General features: G+C 35.4%; 2 long non-coding RNA genes across 6 annotated transcripts in view; both read left to right on the top strand.

Annotated features, from left to right (window-relative positions):
- Positions 1-24388, top strand: part of LOC111928376 (uncharacterized) — a 119687-nt gene that overhangs the window by 40918 nt on the left and 54381 nt on the right. For 2 of the 5 annotated variants that reach the window (XR_015287583.1, XR_015287587.1), the window contains exon 3: positions 4114-4239. The exons of the other annotated variants lie outside the window; for them this stretch is intronic. This is a non-coding gene — a long non-coding RNA (uncharacterized LOC111928376). The remainder of the gene's footprint in view (positions 1-4113; positions 4240-24388) is intronic. 5 annotated transcript variants of the gene reach the window in all.
- LOC147653033 (uncharacterized) lies at positions 4737-14771 on the top strand. The gene is made up of 2 exons (XR_015287589.1): positions 4737-5018; positions 12159-14771. It is a non-coding gene; the product is annotated as an uncharacterized LOC147653033 (long non-coding RNA).

Raw genomic sequence — 24388 nt, 5'->3', positions numbered from 1 at the left:
TGCATGAATTAACCATAAATACACTTTCCACAACACACACAGGCACCCTGAAAATCTGGAGTTTATAAAACATAGAAGCAATTTCACAGATGTGCTGTAGCTAAGGGTGATTCAGCTTTCTATATCCGAGTATATATACTATGCCTGGATTTTCAAAATGTGTTTAACAAAGGCCTTGTGCAGAATGCTTGTATGGAATCAAAGCTGTCTCTATGGCAAGAAGGAGCAGTCCCTTTGTGAATTGCCACCTGAAAGACAGAGAAACAAGAAGGTGGGACTAAATGAGCTTCTACAGTGATAGAACATTGTCAGTGGAGACCCACAGAAGCCGTCACCAACACCTTTGCTATTTCACATGTCCAACCACAATGAAGAAAGGAGAAGGGAGTTGATAAAATTTACTGTCAAGACTACAATATGTAAGGCAGTGACAGTGAGCTGCAGAGGACTCCCCGTTTTAAGTGACTGAACAGTACAAGAATAGTTGAAGTTGTATATAGGTAATTATATTCAATGTGATTTACATGGGGAAAGCCAAGTGTTACTGTATGTTCACAGTAATGTGGTTTACAATAGCTGTTACCACTCAGAAAGGAGGTAGAGTCAGTACTCCAGTGGTGTACCAAAAATGCAAAACACTGATTTTTACCAAAATTTTCATTAGAAGCTGATAACAAGCAAGATTTTGGCTGCATATACAAAGGATAAAGACATCTGAAGGAACAGGGACTATCTTGAAAACAAGCTTGGCACATGTGAAATGTTTTCTCAGCTATCTCCTGCAGCCATTACTGAATTCCTAGGAGGTGAAGTCATATAACTTCAGTAATACAAATGTCGAATATCTAGTTTAAATAATTTTATTTTGTCTCCTTTCATAGCCAGTGTAGACACCCATGCTCTTCCAGAGGGGGATTCATTCCATCCTGGTCAGATACCTAAGGCAGATGAATTGAAATGCTCATCTCTCCATAAACTGTGTTGGCATACCGTAACTTACCGCCACAATAGGCATCTAGCAATTATTTATGCAGCTACAAGTGTTGTTGTTGTTGTTGTTGTTGTTGTTGTTGTTGTGCTGTAATAATTTAATTGACTGTTTTATAGCTATGTGGTCTCAAGGTAACATTGCCCCATACCTGAATGTGTTAGAGGAAGAGGGAGGGAAGAGCATAGGAACTTTTCTGGTTGGGTTCCTCTCTGAAGTCAGTGTACTGCAGAGTCTTGACAGCAATGAGCAGCGCCTAAGTGCCTTTCTGCTGCTTGCTCCCAAACTGGGCAATCTCACTGGAGTCACTTTTAATCTTGCCTCTAGGAGCTTTTTCTCTTCATGTAAATATTCATGGAAGCACTGACTGAAATCCAGGTTTCCCAGGAGAACGTAGTACCCACAAGAGTCTCAAATCCTTCTCACTCTGCGGGCTCACATATTCTTTCCTGTATTTTAAATGTAGTGAAATGGCTTCAGAAAGGGAAGTTGAGGGATTTCTTAACAGGATAGCTTGTCTCAGAGAAAAAGAAAATGTGGATCCACATTCTCACCCATGTTAGTTATCTCCATGATGATGATGATGATGATGATGATGATGAAATGAACTTCTAAAATTCCTTTGAACCCAAACCATTCTATGATTCTATTTCAATATATGCTTTTATAGACTATATGAATGCTATAACCTCCAGTCATTGGATGGTATATGCCTGTATTGCACTTGCATCTAAATCTTTGTGAGAACAATTTCTCAGAACATTTGATTCAAGAATGATTCCTGGAAGTGGAAAGGAAATGGGTGAAAAGTTTTTATTCCACTGGATTTTTTTAGAACTTGTCCTCCTTCCCTAGCTGTTGCACATATCATGTGAGCTGGTAGGAGCAGCTCTCTTTCCAGTGTAAAAGTTCTAATAAGCCCTCTCCACAGGGCTAATTCTCTCTTTGCTTTATACTTCTCTGTGCCTGGCTGAGGGCTGTAAACTCTCCCAGACATTTTTTTTGAAAAAAAATTCACAAGATTCTGTGTGGGCAGGGGGCCCAGGCTGTAGATGTGCCCCTCTGTGTTCCCTTACAACCGTTCTGCAGGCCAGATTTATCCTTGACAAAGATTTTTAGGGCTTTAGGATGGTTATTGGGATGTTTTTTTGGGTATAAACATGGACATGAGTTGCCATCCCTGAGTGTGGTTAAGGGACATGTAGTTGTAGCACTGGGGGACATGGTTTAGTGGAGGATTTGGAAGTACTAGATTAGTGTTTAGACTCAGTGGTCTTAGAGATCTTTTCCAGCCTAAATGATTCTATGGTTCTATACCAAGAGCAAGGCTCAGGCTCAGGCAAGGTTTTGGCTAAAGTACAACTCCTGAAGAAAGGAGGGAGAACCAAGCTTTTTTTGTTTCCAACAAAAATTTGACAGTTTTTCCTTTTTCTGTTGTATTATTTTACCATCTCCACATTTATCTATATCACTGCCAGGATTTCTTCTGTTGCTCTGAAGGTGACTGAGGTATGGCTGCCTGATTTTCATGGAAACTGACTACAACTGCCCATATGGAAAATTAGGGTGCTCCAGCTGTGTGTGGGGTGTAATTTCCAGCTGCGAGGTGGCAGTAAACAGCTGGGGGTGATAATTTCTCAAACTGCTCCAGCTACATTCACAACATATGCCTATGCCCGAAGGATTTTCAGTAAACTAACCATATTTTTTAGCAGTATTTAAAACATTTCTTATTTCAAATGTACAAAGTAAAATCTAATACTGCAAATTTTGAGGTAACTTAATCTTACTGTAAGGAAAAATGCCAAGTATTTAAGGACAACAGCTGTGGCTACTCTGCTTGAAAGAATTTCTATTACCATCTGGGAAAAGACAAAACAAAATATTATGAAAATTTATACAGACCTATAGTGTGCTTCCTGAATCCACTTAACCTCTGCCACCCAATTTTCCTAATCAATCAAGTCTGTTAATAATGATGTTAAGATTTACAATATAGACTGTGTGCAGTGCAAGTCTGGCAGAAGTGAAGCTCCTCTGAAAATTTTCCTGAGAATTACTGTGTGCACTTATAAAACTTTCACCATCCAGAATTAATGCATTTACTACACATATTCAGTTTTAAATCTCTATAGTCCAATTCTGTGGCCTGTTCATTTATGGATATATTTCCTCTGGAAAAAAAGGTAATATACAGAATATAATTGTAATATAATGCATACTCTTACAGTAATTGTATGTAGGATGCTATGAAGCTGATATCCTGCCACTAAGATATAAATAGCAAGTCCTAGTCAGCTGTGGAAACTGATTGCAGTGCTGTTCTGCACACCTGTGGCTACATAGGATTCAGGGTGCCAGAGGATGAGAATGGCAGCATGCAAATATGTAAGGCATTTAGTGGTGGCACTTCTGCCATGATGAGATTGCTTATGGCATGTAGGGCAACTAGCAATGCTAAGTATCTGTGAAATAAGGGCCCTGAATTACAGTCCTAAATATAGCTTTTGTGATTTGCTTCAGGCTTTTAAATTTTACTATTTTGACTTAGCTGCTTGCAGAACCATAGTTTATAAATTCTGGTGCAGTGTTCAGCCAGCTTATAAGAGTTCATGCAAAAAAGAGTTGTTTCAGAAATTCTAATAGACCCCAAACTGTCATACACGTGCACTTTATAATAGATAGTAGTATTATTATCAAGAATTCTCAAGAGAAATCATGGTTATGTTGCCTGCTTTCACCGCCTAAAGTTTTTTATATAGTTAAGAAAAAGACTTACTCATGACTTCAGAAAACTCTGGTTCTTTTGAACCAAGCATCAGTTATAATGATTTTACCCATTGTGTAAATGATAACATGCATGCATACTGTATGAGAAAACAGATTTGATTGATAACTTCAACAGGGTGATATTCAAAAGGATATAATAACCAATGCTTTCAAAATAACATCTTTTGCTGGTTCTTTTATTGTTTCAAAATATTTTTGAAATTGAACAGTAATAACAATAATAATAATTTGTGTGTATGTTTCCTTTCAATTCTCAATCTAAGAGTACATGCATTAATAAATTAAGCCTCACAGCAACTCTGTAATTTAAGAATATTTTTATCCATGTTTGACAGATGGAGAAACAGAGGTACTGCGAATTACAAATGCATTTGCAAAAGTGTGATTAGGCTGTACAGACAAGAATATGAATACAGAATCTAGGGTACTCCAGAACAGTGGAGAATTTTCAAGAATAAGAGGTATGTTCTTTTGAAAATATGGTCTTACAGAGGATCTGCAGGCTGATGGCCTGAACTGGCATTATCAGCATGGCACAACACTGCTCTTTGAAATATATTGATTTGACTCTGTGCTAGTTAAAGGATCTCACTGCTGCTGCTCTTTCCCTGTTATAGATCAGCATTCTGAAACCCTTGTCAACAGCAGATCGATATTTCAATGCTTCACTATAAAATAGTCCCCATACTTGAATTCATGTAAGGTGGTGTTTTTCAAGGTTATGAATTGTCCACATGGTGCCAATAACACTGCAAACATGCACTGAGCAAGTGACAACTGCTCATCTGCAGCTAGAGACTTTAATACAGAGGGAACCGTTCCTGACTCAGTTTTTTGGGATACCAGTGCTGGAAATGGAAGCAGCTTCTGTTTTGTGCCAGGCAACATACGCACACCTGCTGACACTTTGGGCAACACTCAGGTGCCACTGAAAAGCATCTTGTGTACAGCTGAAGATGTGGCTGTGGGAGCACCTGCTCTGTTTAAGGTCACTTGAATATTGACAACCATGATGGCCTGTGAGTTTCCTGGGTCTGTGCAGACTTGCTGTCTGTTCCAGTAGACAGAGATTCTATTCAGCTTTGTGTTCCAGATCTGAGCCAACTTACTGACTCTTGGAAATTATTTGGAAGAAATACATCAACACCAGGGCAGAATTAAGTACTATGACAGCTTCCTTCTAAAAATCCTGTTATCAGTCTTCAAGGCAGATCAGAAGACAACCTTTTTGGCACCAGAGGTACTCTCCTTGACTGTTTGCAGTTATAAGGAAAGCATTCCATTCTTTCTGTTCTTCCTTAATACAGAACCAGGAAGTTATATAAAAACTTGAATAGTAGAACATTCATCATCAACAAATTACTAAAATGGATCTTTAGTCTTTGATAAAATATTAATTACCACCCAGATGAGATAGATATATAGATAGATAGAAATGTTCAAATTCAACATCACTTATCACTTAACCCTTTTCTTATTCTCAGAGTTTGAACTTCTCATTTTAATGCATATGTAGAAATAAATAAGCTTTGGTTTATCAGAAATCCAGAATTATTTCCTGCAATTATTCTGCAAATGACTAGATTAAAGGCATCATTAAAAAAAATGACTACAAATGATTTAGGTTTATTTGAATATTCATTTTGTTCTTAAGTTAAGGGATCATTGCAATAAGCAGAAGAAAAAGTGCTGTAAATAAATCCCCTTTCATACTTTACATAAAAATTTCAATCATAACAAGAAGAGTTCTACATTTGTTTTTATATAGGGGTTACATATGTTTTATATAGGGGTATGTATATGATATATGTTAATCAATAATGAATGTCTGTGGTACAAATATATTTATGGATAGAGCTTCTTTATGTTCTTATTAAACACATTTTTGCTCAGGTTTACTATTTTGTTTCTTTTATTTTCTAAGATTGGGAATTAACCATTTCTTGGGAAAAAAGTGATTAAATCTCATTTGTCCGACTGACCTTAATTAACTAATCTGAAACTAAGAGAAACAACTGTTTTGACGTGTCTTAAAGATAAAAATAATAGCTCAGAAATTTGAGCATAGTATGTTTATTATGTTTTAAAAAAATACAATTTAATAATTATTCTTGTATAAAATTATGTGATTTAATTTTTAATCTTACAGTGTGCTTTTTTTTCCCACTCATGTAATAGAAGAAATTTTCATTCCTATATTTAGACTGTCTTTGGAATGTCTGTGAAAGGTATACATCTGAATCATCTCTGATTGATGGGAAAAGATGTAGAAAGAAAAACATTGTTTTCTATTCACTACCTCCTTACTCAGTTGTGAGGTGTCAGGGCTGTGATTTACAGTGATCTCAGTTCAGCTGGCTGGGCTTTGCCAGGTAAGGTACTGCAGCAAGAATAGCACTACAGTCGACCTCCTCCTCCACATTCCTGGAGTTCTTCCCTCTTCATTTTCCACATGCAAGGGTTTAAAGTAGAAAATATAAACTGGTTTTCCTACCTTTATGCTGTTCAAGTACTCCCTGCTCTGAGAAACTTTCAGCTGCTTGTTTAAAGCATTGTTGAGTGCTCATTGTGCTCTGGGAGTTAAAACACATTTAAGTAGTTCTGAGGCTCTTGCCCATTGTTTTAATTTAAAAAATATTTAGGCTATTGATTAGCTGGATTGGCTCTTGTCTAGTTCCTTATTTAGAAGACCTCTTTGAGTTTCCCTGATGTGAGGGATTCTTTTCCCTATATAAGTGCTGTAGATAAAAACAATGGCACATCAATTATGTGGGAAGTAGGATTATGAAGAATGCAAATAATATGAAGTCAAACCATGGGAAACACAGTATTTAAAGTGATATTACAGTTAAAATGCATGATGTTTTCAAGGTAATATACTGGACTAAATTTCTTTGCAGTTAAGTGAGAAATATAGTTTCAGGCTACCTTGCTATGTCCAGTGTGTGGAGTTACAGAAATGTAATTTCTTTTTCCCTTTGCTTTTCTGCACCATCTGGTTGATCAATATATTAAATCAATGAGCTACTAACCACCTTTTTCCATTGCTTTTCCCAATGCACTCCTTTGTCATTAAGATCCCACACTTGAGAGAAAGCTTTTTCCATTGTTTGACTTTTGAGTCAAAGTTTATTTCTTTGAAATAGAATTACAAATTCTATTTCAATTGAGTTTATGGAAACTGCTTTTGTGTCAGAAAACAGATGAATTTTTAATTTCTGCTTTTGACATGGCACATTCTCATACTTCAGTTTCTTGGAAGGTTTGTCCACCATCAGAACTTCATTCTCCCTGAGTGTTCTTAATTTTTTCAGGTTTCCCAGTACCCTTCACCTTACAACTTTAGTAATTTCCAACTAATTTGTCTTTGCTATTCATTCTTCATGTCTGGCTTATCTACGAATTATTTCTATCCAAAGCAGTGCCAAAGATTCAATAATTTTTTTATTTGCTGATTGAACTAAAAAATTTCCAAACTTCTTAAATTGTCTTCCTTGCTGTGAACTCTTTGGAAAATTGCATTTTATATCATCTCATCCTTTAACAAGCCCCTACCTAGTGCTCCATTCAGATCACTGCTGTTGAAACTTAGCCCACTGCTGTCGGTGTCACTTTTTTAATTCCTATGAATTTCTATTTTCCTATTTTTGTTGTTCTAATGCCTTTTTTTTGTGTCTTTTGTTTCAGTTGTTAAGAATTTAAGAAATTTGACCCCTGCTCACTTGGCTTTGCATTTCATTGTCATCTTGTTTCCATTCTGTTCCTTTCTCCCAGTGGTCCTTGCATTTTTTCTATTTAAACTTTTAAATTATTTCCTAGTATCCCTTTGGTTTGGAACATTCTTCTTTATCTCAAGTGTAAGGTGTCTAGCTTTCTACTTCGAGTTTCTTTTACTGATTGTGCTGGTATTTGACTTATATTGCTTTTACTGTGGCTTTTTCACAGATCACAGTCATGAAGTATCTGGTTTAGTACAGGCAGAAATAAATTTCATTCTGTAATGAGCAGACTAATTTCTAGAACACAGACCCTTCTCAAATTCATTTTGTATTCCCTGTATTCTGAATATAGCAGATAGGAATCGTTATACTCATCTCTAATGGGTTTAACACTATGACAGGTTTGGACATGCACATGACAATAACTTTCATTTCACAAACAATGGATATTGAAAGAACAGGATAAGAGAGGAAAATAATGATCACATGTATCCTTGAGTCTAACTATGGCTGATTACTGCATGTATTTGTATATTTGTATACGGATTTTATCCTAGAAGAAAATGTAGCGTGAAAATAAGCTCAGACCCTTAGCACTAGAGGTCACTAAACCCAACAATTTCAAAGGGACTCTAAACAGTGTTTTTTATTTTTGTTTGTTTGTTTGGTTCGGTTTTTTGGTTTTTTTTGGTTTTTATTTTATTTTTTAACTGAACACATAATTTATACTACTACAGTTAAAACCCTCAAGAGACAGCAGTAGGTGAGAAGCCATCTGCTCCTGTGTATAAGTGGGTAAGGTATCTACAGTGAAACTACTCAGCTGAGACCATTCCTCATGATGGAGGAACCTGTGCCTCACCTCACTGATTAGTGATAAACATAACAAAGAAAGGATATATTGTCTTATTTCACTCTTACTCCAACTTGCCTTTATAATCCAGGCATGATAAAAGGAAATAAGTCAGTTTTCAGACAAGTAGGTGGTTATATCATTGTGAGACTGGATGAGCTGGGAAACTTAAATTACCTTAGAAAAATAAGCTTTAATTCAGAGACCAAGCAACAGGTTAAACTGCAGAGGAAAGATCAGATATTAATGTAGAATGATAACTTGAATCTTAACAGATGTATCTTCTGTCTTTGAGGAAAATGTTTCACAAGACTTAGTAGTACAAAAAATTCTCAGCTTAACAAAAGGATGAATGTAATAAAGTTCTCAGTCAAGAGACAAAAAGAAATGAAGAACTTTTGGTTTTCTGGTTTTGGATCCATTGGAAAAACTAAGGTATTGTTAGTTATGATTGATTTAAATAGCTTGCCCTAAACATATTGAGGACTTTTTGGTGTTATCTTTGATATCTATAATACGACATTCCCTCAAGACAAAATGGATTCAGCACAAGAAAAAAGAGAAGAAAAAATGGAGAAGAGATTGAATAGGGAGAGGTTTGGATCACTCTTTTGGGAGAAGAAGGATACAGATAAAATAGTAATCTTCCACAATGAGCATATTGCCCTGTGCAGTCTGTAGTGGAGCTTAAGACTCCCACTTTATGCCATTACCCTGATACTAGAGAGAACCTGTGAATTTCACCCAGTGTCCTGGTCGTTCCTGCTGCTAGCCCAAACAGGAGCTGATGAGTTATTAGTGCTGTCAGCCACTCTTTCAGCTCGAGTAGCATAATTCTATATCATTTATATAATTTATATCATCCTGATATAAATCCTTGTTGCTCTCAGTTTCCTACCACGTGATAGAGCTGGATTTTTTTTAACAGAAATTTTACATAATTTCAATAAAGCTACCTTATATTATATACCTCTGATTTTATTAGATCAAGAAGGAAAACAATTTTATAGTCAGGGAATTTCAGGATTTGCTTTACTTTTCTAATCATACTCTTGCCTTCTGCAAATGCACTATGCTGTGGGCTTTAATTGTATAGTATATGTATGTTTTTAATAAAGGGTCTGTGTCATTGTACAAGAGGAAAGAAATATGCACTAAAGGAGACTATTGTCTACAGTTGCTAAATAAGTAGACCTTCTTGACCTTAATTTCTTTGCTCTTCAGTTCTCTATAATCTTGTAGGAGTGTTGTGAACAGTGGTTAATTAATATTTTTAATTGTTTACGTACTGTGGTGATGAGCACGAGAGAAACTTATGAAGAAATTAACAACTCTGTCTTGAGAGAAGTGTTTGACTAGTGTGCAGTAAATAAGGCCTTGGGTCACACATTGAAAAATGAGGAGATAACAAAATATTGAATAGTTACTCATTATGTGAACATTCTGTGCACTGAGCAAAGCAGAGGCCCTGTGAAAGAGAAAAGTGGTCACATAATTAGATTTTGTCAAAGAGCTTATGTGCAAAGAGGATGCACAAAAAATAAAGGATGGATAGGAAAATTAAAGATAGGCCTTTCTTAATATTCAAAGCTTTCTTCAATAGTTGTATGCTATGCTTTCAACATAATTTGGATTTTTATGTGTGTATTTGCCTTCTGTGTGTAGGCAAAAGAAATTTTTCATGGCTTTGAAATACATAAACTATTAAAAGCTGACATGATAAATCTTGATTGAACATTCAATCTTAATATTTATTTAAGTCTATTTAAATCTTAATTTATTTATTTAATCTTATTTAAATCTGTTGTACTTGGCCTTTCCAAGGAAAATTTAAACAATAAATAATAAGATGAAAAAACACATTGCATCTTTCAAAGTAGTTTACTCCCTTTTCCTTCAGCTTGTTTCCTTCAGCACTTTGTGGCTCTTGGATTAACGTGATTATTCTAAAAATGCGACTTTAAGAAGAGCAGTTTCCCATCAAAAATTGCTCCTCAAGTAAACTGTTAGGTGTGTACACACACACAAAAAAATTCTGAACAAGCAGATAGGCTTCATTTCTATCAGATGGCAAAAGATCTATAATGTGTAATCTCACCTCTATTTGTGATACTAGTTTTAAAAATTTCTCTAGATTGCTTTATTTGGACAAAGGTTTTTAAATTCTTCAAAATACTGGCTTCTCTGTCAATAGGTCTAGAGGAGAGGTTATCAGATAACATCTTTGCAAATGTGGTGGAGGAATGCAAGGTTTTGAGCTTTTATTTGACAATGGGCATTTTAAAGGGACTTGGAAGATGGGGAGTTGTGAAGTATTTGCTTGGATTTTAAATTGAAACTCAAATTGTGGAATATATATATCTTTGTTAAAGAGACATGTGCTCAGTTTTTAGATGAAAAGGAAAAGATGCCACTAAGATTATGTGATGACACTAATACACAGGTAAAGAATTGAAGCTAAAGAACAGATTTTTTGTATATATTTTTGAAATGCTAAGTAAACAATAGAAGATGCTTTATATGTTAGATAAGATGGGATACTTATCATAAGAATTTGTTGGATTTGTGGTAGCTTTAGTGTACATTTTGTCCTTCATTGTCAGTTTCCATTTATAAATTTTAAAAACACAGATCACACACACACACACACACACACACACACGCACTTAGTTGGTTACTGCAAAGAAGAACTTTGAACTTGTTGTTGTTGAAGAGTCATGTCCACAGAAAGCAAAAGCTGTAGTAAAGCAATTATCTTGTAGTAGTTCCAGACATCAAAATCTATTTTGGAAAATAATGCATTTGTATATGATATTTCATTTAGCAATTTAAATATCTTCACAATAGTTTTTACCCATGAATATACTCAGAAAAATTACTTAGCAGTCTTTCAATTTCAATAAAATTGTCTTCCTAATGTTACCCATGATTTGGCAATTGGCTTCACCGTGTAGTGTTTCATGGATATATAGGGGTTCTGCTTTACCCACAATGTTTTCTTTGAAAAACAGAAAATACATTTTTATGCTTTTCGATTTGAAAATATGATCTAAAAAAATGGAGCTATTTTCTTCCCAGGAAATTTAATGGATTATATGGAGCAGAGGACTATATCTTTAGTAATACTTTCCACTGTGTTTCAAGACCAGATCTGAATGTGTGGGGACTTCTGTCACATATTATTACTGGGGAACAATTGGATTTTCTAGATTATTTTGGCAGTAACTCTAACAATGGCTATATTTCTTTTGATGTTTTTCCCAGCTAGTTTATTTTTATCTTGACATTTTGCCCATCCTGTGAATCTCATCATGGGAAAGAAACAGCAGTTTGTCTCAGAGCAGTTCAATTTCAATCTCTAGGTGACAAGTTGATATTTCTTTCCTCTTGAAGAAGCTTTTAATATGATGTGTTAAATGTCAAGGAAACTCTTCAATATATATTGAACTTTACTAACCTTATTTCTCTTAATATTAATGACATATTGACAGCATCTTTTGAAAAATGAACACTTCTCACAGATGTCAGGATTCTGCACTCACATTATTCCTACAGGAATCCCACATTCCAGTTATTATTGCTCAGAATTATAGTAACTTTTACTTTACAAAGACTTTTACAGACTTTAAAAAAATTCATTTCATGAGTTTTGCTTCATTATTGGGTGCTGAAGTGCTGATCTAATTCATTAGAGATAACAGGTTGGTTAGTAATTTTGTGAGTTAGCTTTGAATGATAATTTTAATTTGGGATCTGAAGTTCCTGAAGCTAGTTCTCCTAAGATCATTTATTGATCTTATAAATCTAGGTGGCTAAGTGAAGGTGTCCTATAAGGGCTGTTACCTGTGAGAACAAAATGGAATTTTTGTCCAGGAAAACAGCAAGTATCCATATTGGAGCCAAGATCTCAATTCATGATGAGCACTGCTGAAGGTCCACAGAAGTAAATAGTTCTATGGATACGTTCAAAAAGGAGAATCAGTAATTTCTCGAACAAATCTCACAAAGTGCTCCCTAAAATGGAGGATCATGGAACTGCCTAAACATTGGTACCTGGAGCCATCTGCAGTGCTGCAGGCTGAAACACCTCTATCAGGTGCAAGATCTGATAGAGGGAGACCTTCTGCAGCTCCATCTGACACGTGGAAAAGGTGCTCATGGATATCTGCTAGAGTACCAGCTGCCTGTGTCTGAGCACAGACATTCACTGAGGTGAATGCCTAAGGACAGCTGCGTGTTTCTCTGGGCCCCAGATGCTGTGTCCTCGGCCGACTGCAATGAGATTTCAATCCCTTCGCTCACATGTTGCTGTCTGTACATAGACACTTTGTCTTGTATACTCCTGAAACTTAGTCCTGATGCTTCCTTCTAAAGAAGATCATATACAGCTGCTTCTAGCTTCTTAAACTCTTTCTTTTTGTTGTACACTAATACATATTAATGTATTCTTCTAGACATTAAAAAAAACCCCACCCAATATCACCCTATTTGGACAAAATTCACCCGAGTATGTATTTGGAAGAAATTCTATATTGAGCACATTAAATACAGTTTAAGGATTTTGTTGCAGTGAGAGATTTTGCATTGACTGTCTCTCATTGAAGGAAATGTGTAATTATTGAACTTGAATTCTGCTGAATAGTTTTGTGCACATCTTACTTTCTCTTTAATACCAGATAATATGATGTTAAATGCAGTTGATGTCCAATACAGTGAAACATATCTTATGTATTACTAGGAAATATAATTTAATACAGTTGTGGTGATTTAAATATATTTGTGAGGCTCTTAAATTACACTGAAGTACGAACAACTACAACTTATTTGTTATGTTTTTTTCCTTGTAATTAAGAAAATTCTGAGCTACAGACCCACAGATATATTAATTTAGTTTTGGTCATTACCATGTTTTTAATAATTTGTTTAATATACAAGAAGAAAAATCATTAGAAGGGAAAAGCTTTTTTCATTCCCATGGGAAGTCTGATACATGATATAAACATATTACACCTGTCTATGGAAAAGCAGTGCCTGGTCCCATTTATAGTGTATTGTGCTTGCTTAGAGCATTAAAAGCATTTGTTTAGAAGGAAAGGGATTAGAGTTAGCAGCAAACAATATGCAAAACCCATTTGTTTGTTTACTTATTTATTGTGAACTATTCAGAAAGATCTATCCTGTCTCTGAGTCTTTATTAATATTTAAAGTTTAACATAAGGATAAATATTCTTAGAAGAAAAAGTCATGATTGCCCAAGGCCACAGCATTCTATCAGAATGGATAGTTGCTTAGATTTTAAACCCCATAGCATGAAAAGTAATGTTGAGTAATCAGATGTCTCAGGTTGCCCTCTGAGAAAGCCCCAATAAACTATTTGTCGTTATTATTCACAGTTGCTATTGCAAGAAAGTCAAGGGCAATATAGGTTTATGGAAAGTGTACATTCATGCATAAGGAAGAATGTGTCAGAGATGATGACAAGAGCCTTACACCCCAAGGGCTGCACTTTCAGCCTGAAGAATGTTCAGAAAAAGCTGCGAGGTGCCTGTGCTGTATCTGAACTGGAAGAACTGGAAGCACATCTTGCTCCTTGTGGCTTCTCATCACTGTCCTGCCTCTGCTGATCTTGGGACACGTGGCAGAGCGCGTATGATGAATAAATTGCACATAGCCTCAGAGACCTGCCTGCGCTGTGCATGACAGGAAGGAATCATGGTCATTCACTGCTGGCTCCTGGGAACTGTCAATGTTGCCACCGGTCCTGGAGTTGGAGATGTCACCTCTCATAGACACTGCTGCTACCACTATCACTGCTACTACCACTGCCACACCTCTTTGCACATATAAGTGACAGTTTTAGCTCTCTGAGAATATTTCAGATTTCTGGAGGATGTTGTATACCTCCAAGGTGAAACAAGATAAAGAAAGATGGGAGAGCCCTGATATCCCACCAGCACAGTACAAAGGCAAGGCTGGGGTTCTTCGCCCCATGCTCGAGATCAACAGGAACTGAAGTGTCAGTCTGTTATCAATTCTCAAATTCTCATCTCAGTTACACTAGCTGTAAGGTGGAGAAACTCTAAAATAATTCAGAAAAGATAGTCTGGATTTATGTGGGTGCATCTGGGGACAGTGTTTTGCTCTGTTTTTGCATACAAGCAAATTATTTGCTTCAACTTTCCAGAAAAAAGGCTTCACTTAATGGCAAAGCAACATAATTGTTTGTGGTTTTTGCTGAGGTTTTTGTTTGTTTGCTTTGTTTCCATTGCACAGTGTCTTTTAAGCATTCAGAAAACAATATGTGACTATTTATAATCTTGCAAACTGGATCAACTGTTCTCTTTCTCAGTACTTGATTTAATGTGAGAATGATGGGGAAGACAACGTTGTTAGTTTTAATAAAATTAACTTTGTAGCATTATTTCAATGCTTTACAGTAAGTTTCTATGATGCCCCAGGGGCACCTCTGTTTGTACTCAAATGTCTTGATCACAGTTTTGTTAGAGTAGAATCACTTGGCCTTATTCTCTCTCTCTCTTTTAGCCGCCCCGTGATACAAATAGATGCGCTATTGGGGCACTGATTAAAATTTGTATGTTTTAGAAATATGTTCCTAGAATCATGTTGCCACAGGAGTAGCTCTGAACTATCAGGATCTGTGCTATTTTCACATCAAAGTACAAGCTGGAAATATTCTGAAGCATAAATAACTTATAGTCTTCTTAAAATACTATTTATGCATACTAATTAGTTGTAACCATGGGAAGTGGTATTAGCAGTATACTTTTCATTTTAAACCATGCTCTCTTGTGCTCCACTTGATTAATTGTCACAGACTGTAATTTTATCATAGTTAAAACTGATTCAAGCCCATTTCCCTGTAGTAATATATATATTTTTTTTGGTTTGGAGAAATTAATATTCCTCGAGATCTAATTAATGATCTCCAAAGAATTATTTGCATGGAGGATGTTAGAGTTTTACAGCAATTATGCATTATATGTAACTCATTAAAAGGTCCATTTTCATTACTGGATTTAGTGATGAGGTGACAGGCGTAACCACTCCAACTGGCCAGGCAAAATAGAAAGTGAGACTGGGAAATCCTTCATTCTAAAGCCATCAGTGTAGCCAAGTTATTTCTCCATCATGAAATTTTTAGAAAGAAAGTAGCTCTGAAATTAACGGTAAGGTCTTTTGAAGGTTACCTGTTTGGCAATAATTGTGGCATATTCCTTCCATTCAAAGAAGGATGCATCTGATGGTGTTCTGAGGGGCTGGATCCCGCTACATTTCCTTCTCACTGAGTATCACCATCAGTCATCACTTGATTTGAATCATCCTGAGCCACAAGATACGATGCAGTGTGGGAGAGAGTGGACAGCTTTCACTGGTGGGATGTAGAGCAATGAAATATCAAACACCAGTTCTTTTCCAAACCTGTGTCAGTCATGCCTCTGATAATGGGAGGAATCAGAAGCACCTTTCTTTTATCTTTTTTTCAAGCGATATTTTGCATAAAAGTTTGGCTCAGAAATTGATCTTTAGTTCTGTTACACTGGAAGTGGCTGTGTATAACAAACTTTAATATGTTTAATTTGTCTGAGGCATCATTAAAGCCCACCAGGCTAGCTGTGCGCAAGGTAGCGTAATTCATGGCAGACAGGAGATCCATTCATTATTTCTGCCATAATTACAGCAAGAGCATTATTGATAAATCAAACAGAAGTAATAATTCTTTTTAAAAAATGAAGCTTCTGTGGCTTTATAATGAAACAGGAAGATACTGTATGTAAAATCAATCTTCCCAATTGCACATTTATTGGGACTTCTGAGATGCAGAACAAAAACATTCACACCTTTTCCCTGTGTTTCATGTATATATTTCATCTCAGGCAATATTAATATATAAAAAGTCACACACTACAGCTCAAAATATGCAAACTGTGTGTTTTGTCTCTTTCATTCCCACCTGCACATTCCCCAATAAATCAGTGATAATAATATCTGAGGTCCTAATACAGCAAAACACTTAAGAACATACTTAACCTTAAACACACAAGTAGTCTCATTATAATCAGCAAGATCCCTCATGCTTTAAATTTAAGCTCATATCTAAGTGCTTTGTTAAATCACAGCCAAAATGAAATAATACAAACTGAGGTGTTTTCTGCATTGAAATACAAGTGCAAATACAGGGCATTAATATTGCGGCTTACCCTGATGAAAAAAACCCCACTCCTGGAAGTGTGAATTACAAGAACACTATTAATTCAACCTCATGGGGCTTTAGTATAGCAATGCATGCTCTATAGATGGGATTTTCAAGGCTGAACGTATTAAGAAGTGCTAAGCACAGGCAAATAGAAGCATAGTTATCCTGGCAATCACTCATGATTACTGCGTTCACTATGATTGCTAATGTATCCAATTATACCCGTCTATTTTTAGCATGACCTCAGTATTTTCTGTATTTTAAAACCCAAAGAGTGTGATTCCACCAGGCAAGTAATATCACAGCACTATTTGTACAGTGAGTCTGCAGCAGTGTTTTGGTTTATCGTGACAACAGAAATACTAAATAACAACAATCTTTTATCTCATGCTGGAAGGAGATTGTCTGGGTGACCTAATCAGGTCTTTGATTTTTTTTGTTTAATACACCTTTACCTTCAAATTCAGAGAGGTATGCAAATTTGCTCCAAATGCTAAGAAATAAACACAAACATATTTTTTTAAATCCTCAAATAAAATAAGCAATTTTTGCTTTTTATATTTGAAAAGAAGCATCCAACATACAACCTATTTCTGAATGCAAGTTAGACCAACAGCAATCTCACTGGAGTTTTAATATTTTACAAGTGTGATCTAAGGCTAATTTGTATCTGCATATAAAATGAAGGCAATTAAAAAAGGAAAGAGGAAGGAGAATCTGATATATTCTCTCTCTTATTATTCTTGATTAATTTGGATAACTTTAAAGGACTAATTATTTTCCTACTAGGATATTTGAGGTAGCATTTCATCCTTCTGGGTATACTCAGTTGTACTTTAATTCTACTTTAAACTGAGTAGTAATTTCAGAGTTTGTATACTTCTTACTCATCACCATGCCAAATGTTTTCTCTCAGAATGGCAATGTTTGAGCTATGTTATGGTTATTTTTGAAAAAAATAACCTGGTTATTTGTTTCAAAATTTAAAAAAATTACTTAGCTGGTATTGAAACAGAAGTATCAGTATTAAACTGAATAGTTGTCAGCAGTCAAAAGCCTACAGTATGCACATCCTATTGCTGAAATTTTAATCTTATTCATTGCTATGTAGAAAATTAACTAAGGTGCTACTAATGTCTGAGTTAATGCAAATTTCATGAACGCCCCATGAGACAGCTCTAGTGCTAGTATTTTGGTGTCACAAAGCTGACAAGCTTTGGGGGTTTTTTTGGTTTTCTTTTTTTCTCATAGCAGAAATGACCACAGCTGCTCTGTGCCCAACACATGCCAGTGTAGGACGTGACTTTTGTATCTGAAATTTTTACTTGGAGTTGCCATTTCATTATCTAAGGTGAGAAAATGCCAAAACTTATACGCGTACACACGCCCGTACCCCCATCACTAAGCTTCTGCTTAGTTGGTGTGAAGCCAACACAAGCTCATGTGGACCTAAGGGAACAAAAAAAAAATAATTATCAGGACTGTAAATAATAAGTCTCATAATACAGCTGTGAAGAAAATACAGAAGGTACTGCAGCACTCATGTGTATACACCTTTTTCCTCTTCACTGGGAGACATAATAACTAGCCACCCTCTTTTTCCATGCATTTAATGCTAAACTAAAGTTAGAATGCATGGACAACTTGATGCTGATGATCTAGAAAAGACAACTAGGCAAAAGTCTGGTTGCAGAGTTAGCTTTGCAATAGTTTAAGATGATACTGAAGATTGTTAAGCAAAAACCTTCTTCATCCATGTTCCCAGAACGTGTCTGAAAACAGCTATAAAGGAACCATTATATTCCACTTCATATCTGTGAGCTACAAGGAACAGCTGTTTCAGAGAAAAGTAATATAATCTGCTTGCTGGCAACATTTTTTAAAAGATTCCAATAGGGAGAAATCTTTGTTTGGTTGAAATATAAGGGTTTACTTCTCTCTTGCTTATTTTTAGTAGTTTCTGTCTTATGATTTTTCTTTTCCTGTTCCTATATATTTCTCAATTCATGGTTTCAAGCATATTTTGTAGCTCATAGGATATATTTTCTTTTTCCTCAGAATTTTTTTCTCTTATTGTTTACCACATTTTGTACTTATGAAAAATATCCCCTTCCAGATTTTTTCCAGAGTTTTCTTCGTATTTCCCATATTTTCCTGGTTTTTTTCCTTCTGTGAATTTTGTGAATTAGCAGATCCTGGTTTCCTGTTCCCCCTTTAGATAAGAATTTTACCAAGACTATAATTATTTTTGTTGGGTTCACTAAGGCCTCTGCTGTGCTTCCAGCAGAATTAGTGTATATTACTGGATTTAAGCATCACTTATGTAGTTGCAGAAATTGATTGAGAGCCTGTTTAAAATCACTGAAGACATTCCAGTTGACAGCAGTTTGTATGAGACCCTTATAAGATAATGAATATGTGAACAAGTCAAAGAGCATTTACTCAAAATAATAATAAAAAATTACTTGAGGGAGTTTTTTGTTCAGTGTAGCATTTATTGTCCAGTCATGTATTCTGAAATTTGATTAAGCATTTATTAATTCTTGCCAAGTAGAACATGCTATTAATTTCCATTCTTCAATTGTTTAAAAAATATTTGGTGTTCATTTTATCTATTGCTCAGTCGCACTTCATTGCTGGATGCATATCACACTTTCTTCTCATGGAATGAACACCTAAAAATTAATAATTGGAATATAAAAGATGAACAAAGGACAAGGAATGGAAATCCAGTACAAATAAGATTATCTTGAGACATGCAAATAAGTGTTTGCCTATGAGTGGTAACACCAGCATTTCTGAGTGACCAATATTATAATGTCATGGAGATAAGACAATTGAAGACTGAATCATGAGGGAAAAATATTTTTTAATACTTGACTCTGGGATCTAGATAAATATACATATATATTTCTTTGTATTGTTTCTAGTATATCATAGAATTGTAGAACAGGTTGCATTCAAAGTGATCTTAAAGCTCACCAACCACCCTGCCATGGGCAGGGACACCTTCCAATGGTCCAGATGGCTCAGAGCACTATCCAACCAGGCCTTGAGCACTTCTGCATCCACAGGTTCCCTGGGTAACCTGTTCCAGTGCCTCACCACCCTCACAGTGATGAAACATTGCACATGTATGTATGTCCTCTGTAGGGGAGAGGTTTAAACAGATATGAATTAGGAATTTTAAGAGTATATTGCTTATTGATAACATATCTGACTACGTGTATGTACAGATTTAACTGAAACGAAGGGAACTTCTTACATCCATTCTAGGGCAGTGCTTCAGCTTTTATAATGAAAACCCTCTGTTGTGGTGTTTCCTCTCTTGAATGGTCTTCTTCTTTGTCTAATTTCCTCTAGGACTCTGGATTGTATGGAATAGGCTATCAGGGTGCTTTCAGTGGAAATGATCAACCACTTCAATCCGTTAACTTGCCCAGACAGAAAGACCATATTGAAACTTACAAATATGTTTAGACCTGAATCAAAATGAACACACTGATGTACAAAAGAATCTAAGTTTGAAAAGGTCACAGGCAGTGTCCCAAGTCCAAATAACATTATATTTTCTCAGAAATGTTAAGCTGAGCTCTTATAAAAGGATGAAAGTTAGGTTTTAGATCAAGCAGAAGGAAAACTAGAAAACAAATCTTCTAAGATCCTTGAATGATTACAAATATAGAAATTCAAGGAAATAATTTATGTAACGTTCTGAGTCTAGAATATGAATCTGTCATCTTGTAGACAGGGCTGAAGAACATGGTATTTCAATTGGATGTCAAAATAGCAGCCAAGTTTTTAAACCTGTATCAGCAGGAATGTGAAGGATTGAAGGATTGAAATTAATTATTTGAATAATACTAGTCTCTTTTCCCTAAGGAGTAAAGTTTTCTTGCATATCGCTTATGAAACAGTACAGTACATCTAACTGCATTTAGACATTAATTGCTAATGGTTTCCTTTTACAGATTCAAAGTGGTGGATTTGTTGAATCATCCTAAATTTGGTCCTTTGGGAGACGATGTAAGAATAAGCTTGTCTATCCTAAGGAGTAAATTGCAAATCAGCAATTTTAGTGCTGCCTGAGATTGTCTGTTGTGGTGGTTTTTTTTGGTTTCATCAGGTTTTTAATTATTTTTTTTTTTTTTTAATTACTAACATATATCAGCTTTATGTTAATTATATGAAAACATAACAGAGATACTCAGTAGCATTTAAGGAACTTAAAGTAATTAACCTAGTTCTAAGCTGCAAAATGCTAGAGGACTCAGCACATTAAAGTAGGTGTAAAAATATAATGGAACACTTGGTTTTACTGGTATTCAGCTTTTCTATGAAACTAAGTTAATCTTGTTTTCCCAAATATGTTAATGAACTTTCTTCAAATATCGTCTTCTTTTTTCACTTTCTTATGTCTATAGATTTCTTTCCCATCCTTATGCAATCATCTAAAAAGTCACCTTTACTTAATTGGAAATGTCACTTGAAGTTTATGTTTTGTTAAATATACAATATGAAGCATTTATTTTTTCAAGCTGACTGATGATGACTTTGTAAATTTTTATTCAGAAAAAAAAAACAATGAATAGCAAATATATTTTCTGCAAGAGTCAAAATGATCAGGTGGCCAGTTATCCTGAAACAATCAGTGGAAAATAACTTAGCATACCATTCACCAACACGATCCAAGGAGCATTGACTGAGTATTAGTGATGATCAAGATAATCTCTTATTTTGAAATATCTTTACCGTTATATAATGTTCTACAACATATTAACTTACAGACACCTTTAAATGAATGAAATTAATTTATTATTTAATCAAATGCACCCTAGTTATAGAAGGAGGTGGGTTTCTTTATTTCAGAAGATATCTCAAATTTATAACCAGAAATTTACAGTGTGTATGGACTCAATAGATCTAATGAAAGGCTACACAGTTCCACAATTTGACAATGCTGAGATATTCTCATGTTGAGTTATGGAAGAAAAGGCAAATGAATCCACAAAATTATTCTAGGTGTTGCAGAGGTACATGAATCAAATTGTATTTTTCTTTTTCTGAAAATGTATGTGAGCAGTGATTTTTAATGAAAGCATTCTAAAAAAAGATGTATAACTGCCAGCTTAGAAGTCTAGTTAAAGGAAAAAAAAAAAGCATAGAAAGTTACCATGCAAGCATTTTCTTTTGCTTTTTAAGAAGAGATAGGGAATAAAAAAAGTTTAACACAAACTACCGACCTACCAGTGAATACTTTAAATAAGAAGCGTGTCTAGCTTCTGCATTGCAAAACTGCTTGAATAAGAATGTAAAAGTCATGACATATCACTTTTTCCAGTAAATGTAAAAGCATTATTTTCTCCTTAACTGGTTCCTTTGAAAAATCTGTGGTTTTGCTCAAAAATATGTTTTTGTTTAGCTTTAATGAGTGGGTGTGTCTCTGGATGGTCCTATACTGACAACTCTGAAGACTTTTTATCTACAGAACCATACACCTGGGCAGTGACATTGCTTGTATCACTGAGGTGCCATGCTTATACCTTCATCTCAAATAATGACAAGTTTGTTCTTTCTCCTTGACTCATCACTTCCTTCGCTCCCTGTCATGAGAGAGACGCAGCATATTCCAATTAGTATCAGACGTGGCAGCGATGTTTCCGAGCCAGCGATGTTTGGCCTTTGGGAAGTGAACTGAGTGCTCCATACTCCATGCTGGAGACACAGTGGCACCTATCCGATAGCAACATGAGTTGCTCACTCTTTCCTGTTTGACCTGGGTGAGATTCAAGCCAGAAATGCGGTATTGAAAGTACTTGTGTCCCACTACATGTCTATCAAGTCTATCGATCCTTTAGGAAAGCGATTGCAAGGCAAATTAAGGAAAATGAAAAGGTGGCATATTTTTTGTTATCTTCAAGTAACAACATGAGGTTGAATTTTAACAAAAAATGAAAAAGGTTAAAAAAATTTATTTTTGACAGGAAACATTCCTGTCAACAGAAATACAAAATTTATTACTAAAGTATGCAGCACCTCCTTCCCGGCTTAGGAAACATTTTGAAACAAATTATTTCCATCTGCTTATTGCATAACTAAATCAAGCATGGTTGCTCTAGGAATTCCAGAAACGACACTGTAGTAAGCTCTATTCAGTCATTTGGTCAAAATACAAACTTTGCAGTTTTAGCTCTCAGCAGATTTTAAAATGTAATCTTAAAAATTCAAGGCACAGTGTTTGCATCATCCTGGTTACTGTTAGATAGCATGAAAAATGGTAATTCTGCAAAAATCTTGTGATTTTATTTGCATATAAAGACCTCCAAATACATTTTAACTAACATTATATTCCTACTTACTGACAAAGTGGTTTTAGTCTGTAAGTTTTTTAGGAATTCTGTTGAAATCTAGAGTATACAGTAGAGTTTTGTACCACAGCTCATAAAATTCTTTCTTTTTTCAATAGCAGAAGAGTCAGTGGGGATACCTATGTCATGTCTTAGAACTGATTACAATTAAGGCATGGAGAATAAAGTCTGGGTTCCCTCTGGCTGCCTTGTGAACACAGAGAAGAAAGAATGCAAAAAGGTCACATCTGAAGAGCTTGGGAGGAGTAGCCACTGCTTTTACCCCATCTCTGATAGCTACTAAATGGGTGTAACAGGGCAGATGGAGAGCGTCAGGAATCTTCTTCTTCTGAGGAAGAAACATAACTCTCAGAAGGCACAACTAATTTTCCACAGTTACCAGTGCCTCCAAATCTTGTCTGTCCTTAAACAAAAATGATCATAACCTGCAGCTTTCCTAAATGTTGATAGTACTGAATATTAGCATAGCAAATTTTATGCTATGATCTTGAGGTCCTTGCTCTCTCATTCTCTGAGATTTTTGAGCTGTTAAAAGGGCCTTTCCTGCTTGTCTCAGAAGAGAAAAGAAAAAAATCATCAGAACAGATGAGTGGGAAAAATGTTTTAGGACTAAATGGTTGTTCCAGGTATAATTTTTTAATTATTTTTCCCAGAGTAACAATGCCAGCTTAAATAGAACTTTACCTACTTTACCTCTAGTCTTTTTATCCTTTTCCTACTCTTTTCTCTCAGCTGTGCAAAATTTTTTCATTGGATTGCATTGAGAACAGGATGTAGTAAGTGGTCTAGAGTAAAGATACTCTTGCAGGAGAAACAAAAGCAGGTTTCTAAAATCCGGTTCACAAAAGGGTGTACAGATTGTACAGTTAATGTCCTAGTGGGAATCAGTTTCCAAGAATAAGCTGGGGAATAAAACTCATGTAAGTGGCTCAGCTACAAAGAAAAGGATTCACAGAATCCGTGTGTGTGTACTACTGAAGATGCAAATACTAGCATGTGTTTTCAGTTTTATGAAGCCTAAGCATCTCGTCCATCTCCTAAATTTCAGTTTTAGATTTTCCTTCATGTATTTTCTTTCTTTCCTCCATACTTGACCATGGATTATTCATTCAGGAAGATGAATATGCAAAAAGTAAATGAAAAAAGATTGAAATTTATTCAGTTGTTCAGATCTCTATTACAAGCTTAAATTTCATGCCTGTGGTGCTTAACTGAAGGCTAGATATCTATCTAGAGGACATGGGCATGCAAGAACAGGTTTATAGCTTTGTTTCTAGTTTAGCAAAGTGCCTTTGAAGTAGATTGACTACAGACTATGTAGACAAAAAAAAATTTAGATCTTGTTTAACTTGTGCTGAATGTGGGAAAAATCTCTCTGTAAACAGTAGCTGCTAATAGTAATGGAAAATGCTTCTAATCCCAATACTGACAAGGTAAGAAATAAGAATGAGTTCT

This window comes from Cyanistes caeruleus, chromosome 5 (genome assembly GCF_971803275.1).
Source record: "Cyanistes caeruleus chromosome 5, bCyaCae1.hap1.1, whole genome shotgun sequence".
NCBI classification, from domain to species: domain Eukaryota; kingdom Metazoa; phylum Chordata; class Aves; order Passeriformes; family Paridae; genus Cyanistes; species Cyanistes caeruleus.
Note: the sequence above shows the minus strand (reverse complement) of the source record. Positions and strands in the feature narration are given on the sequence as shown.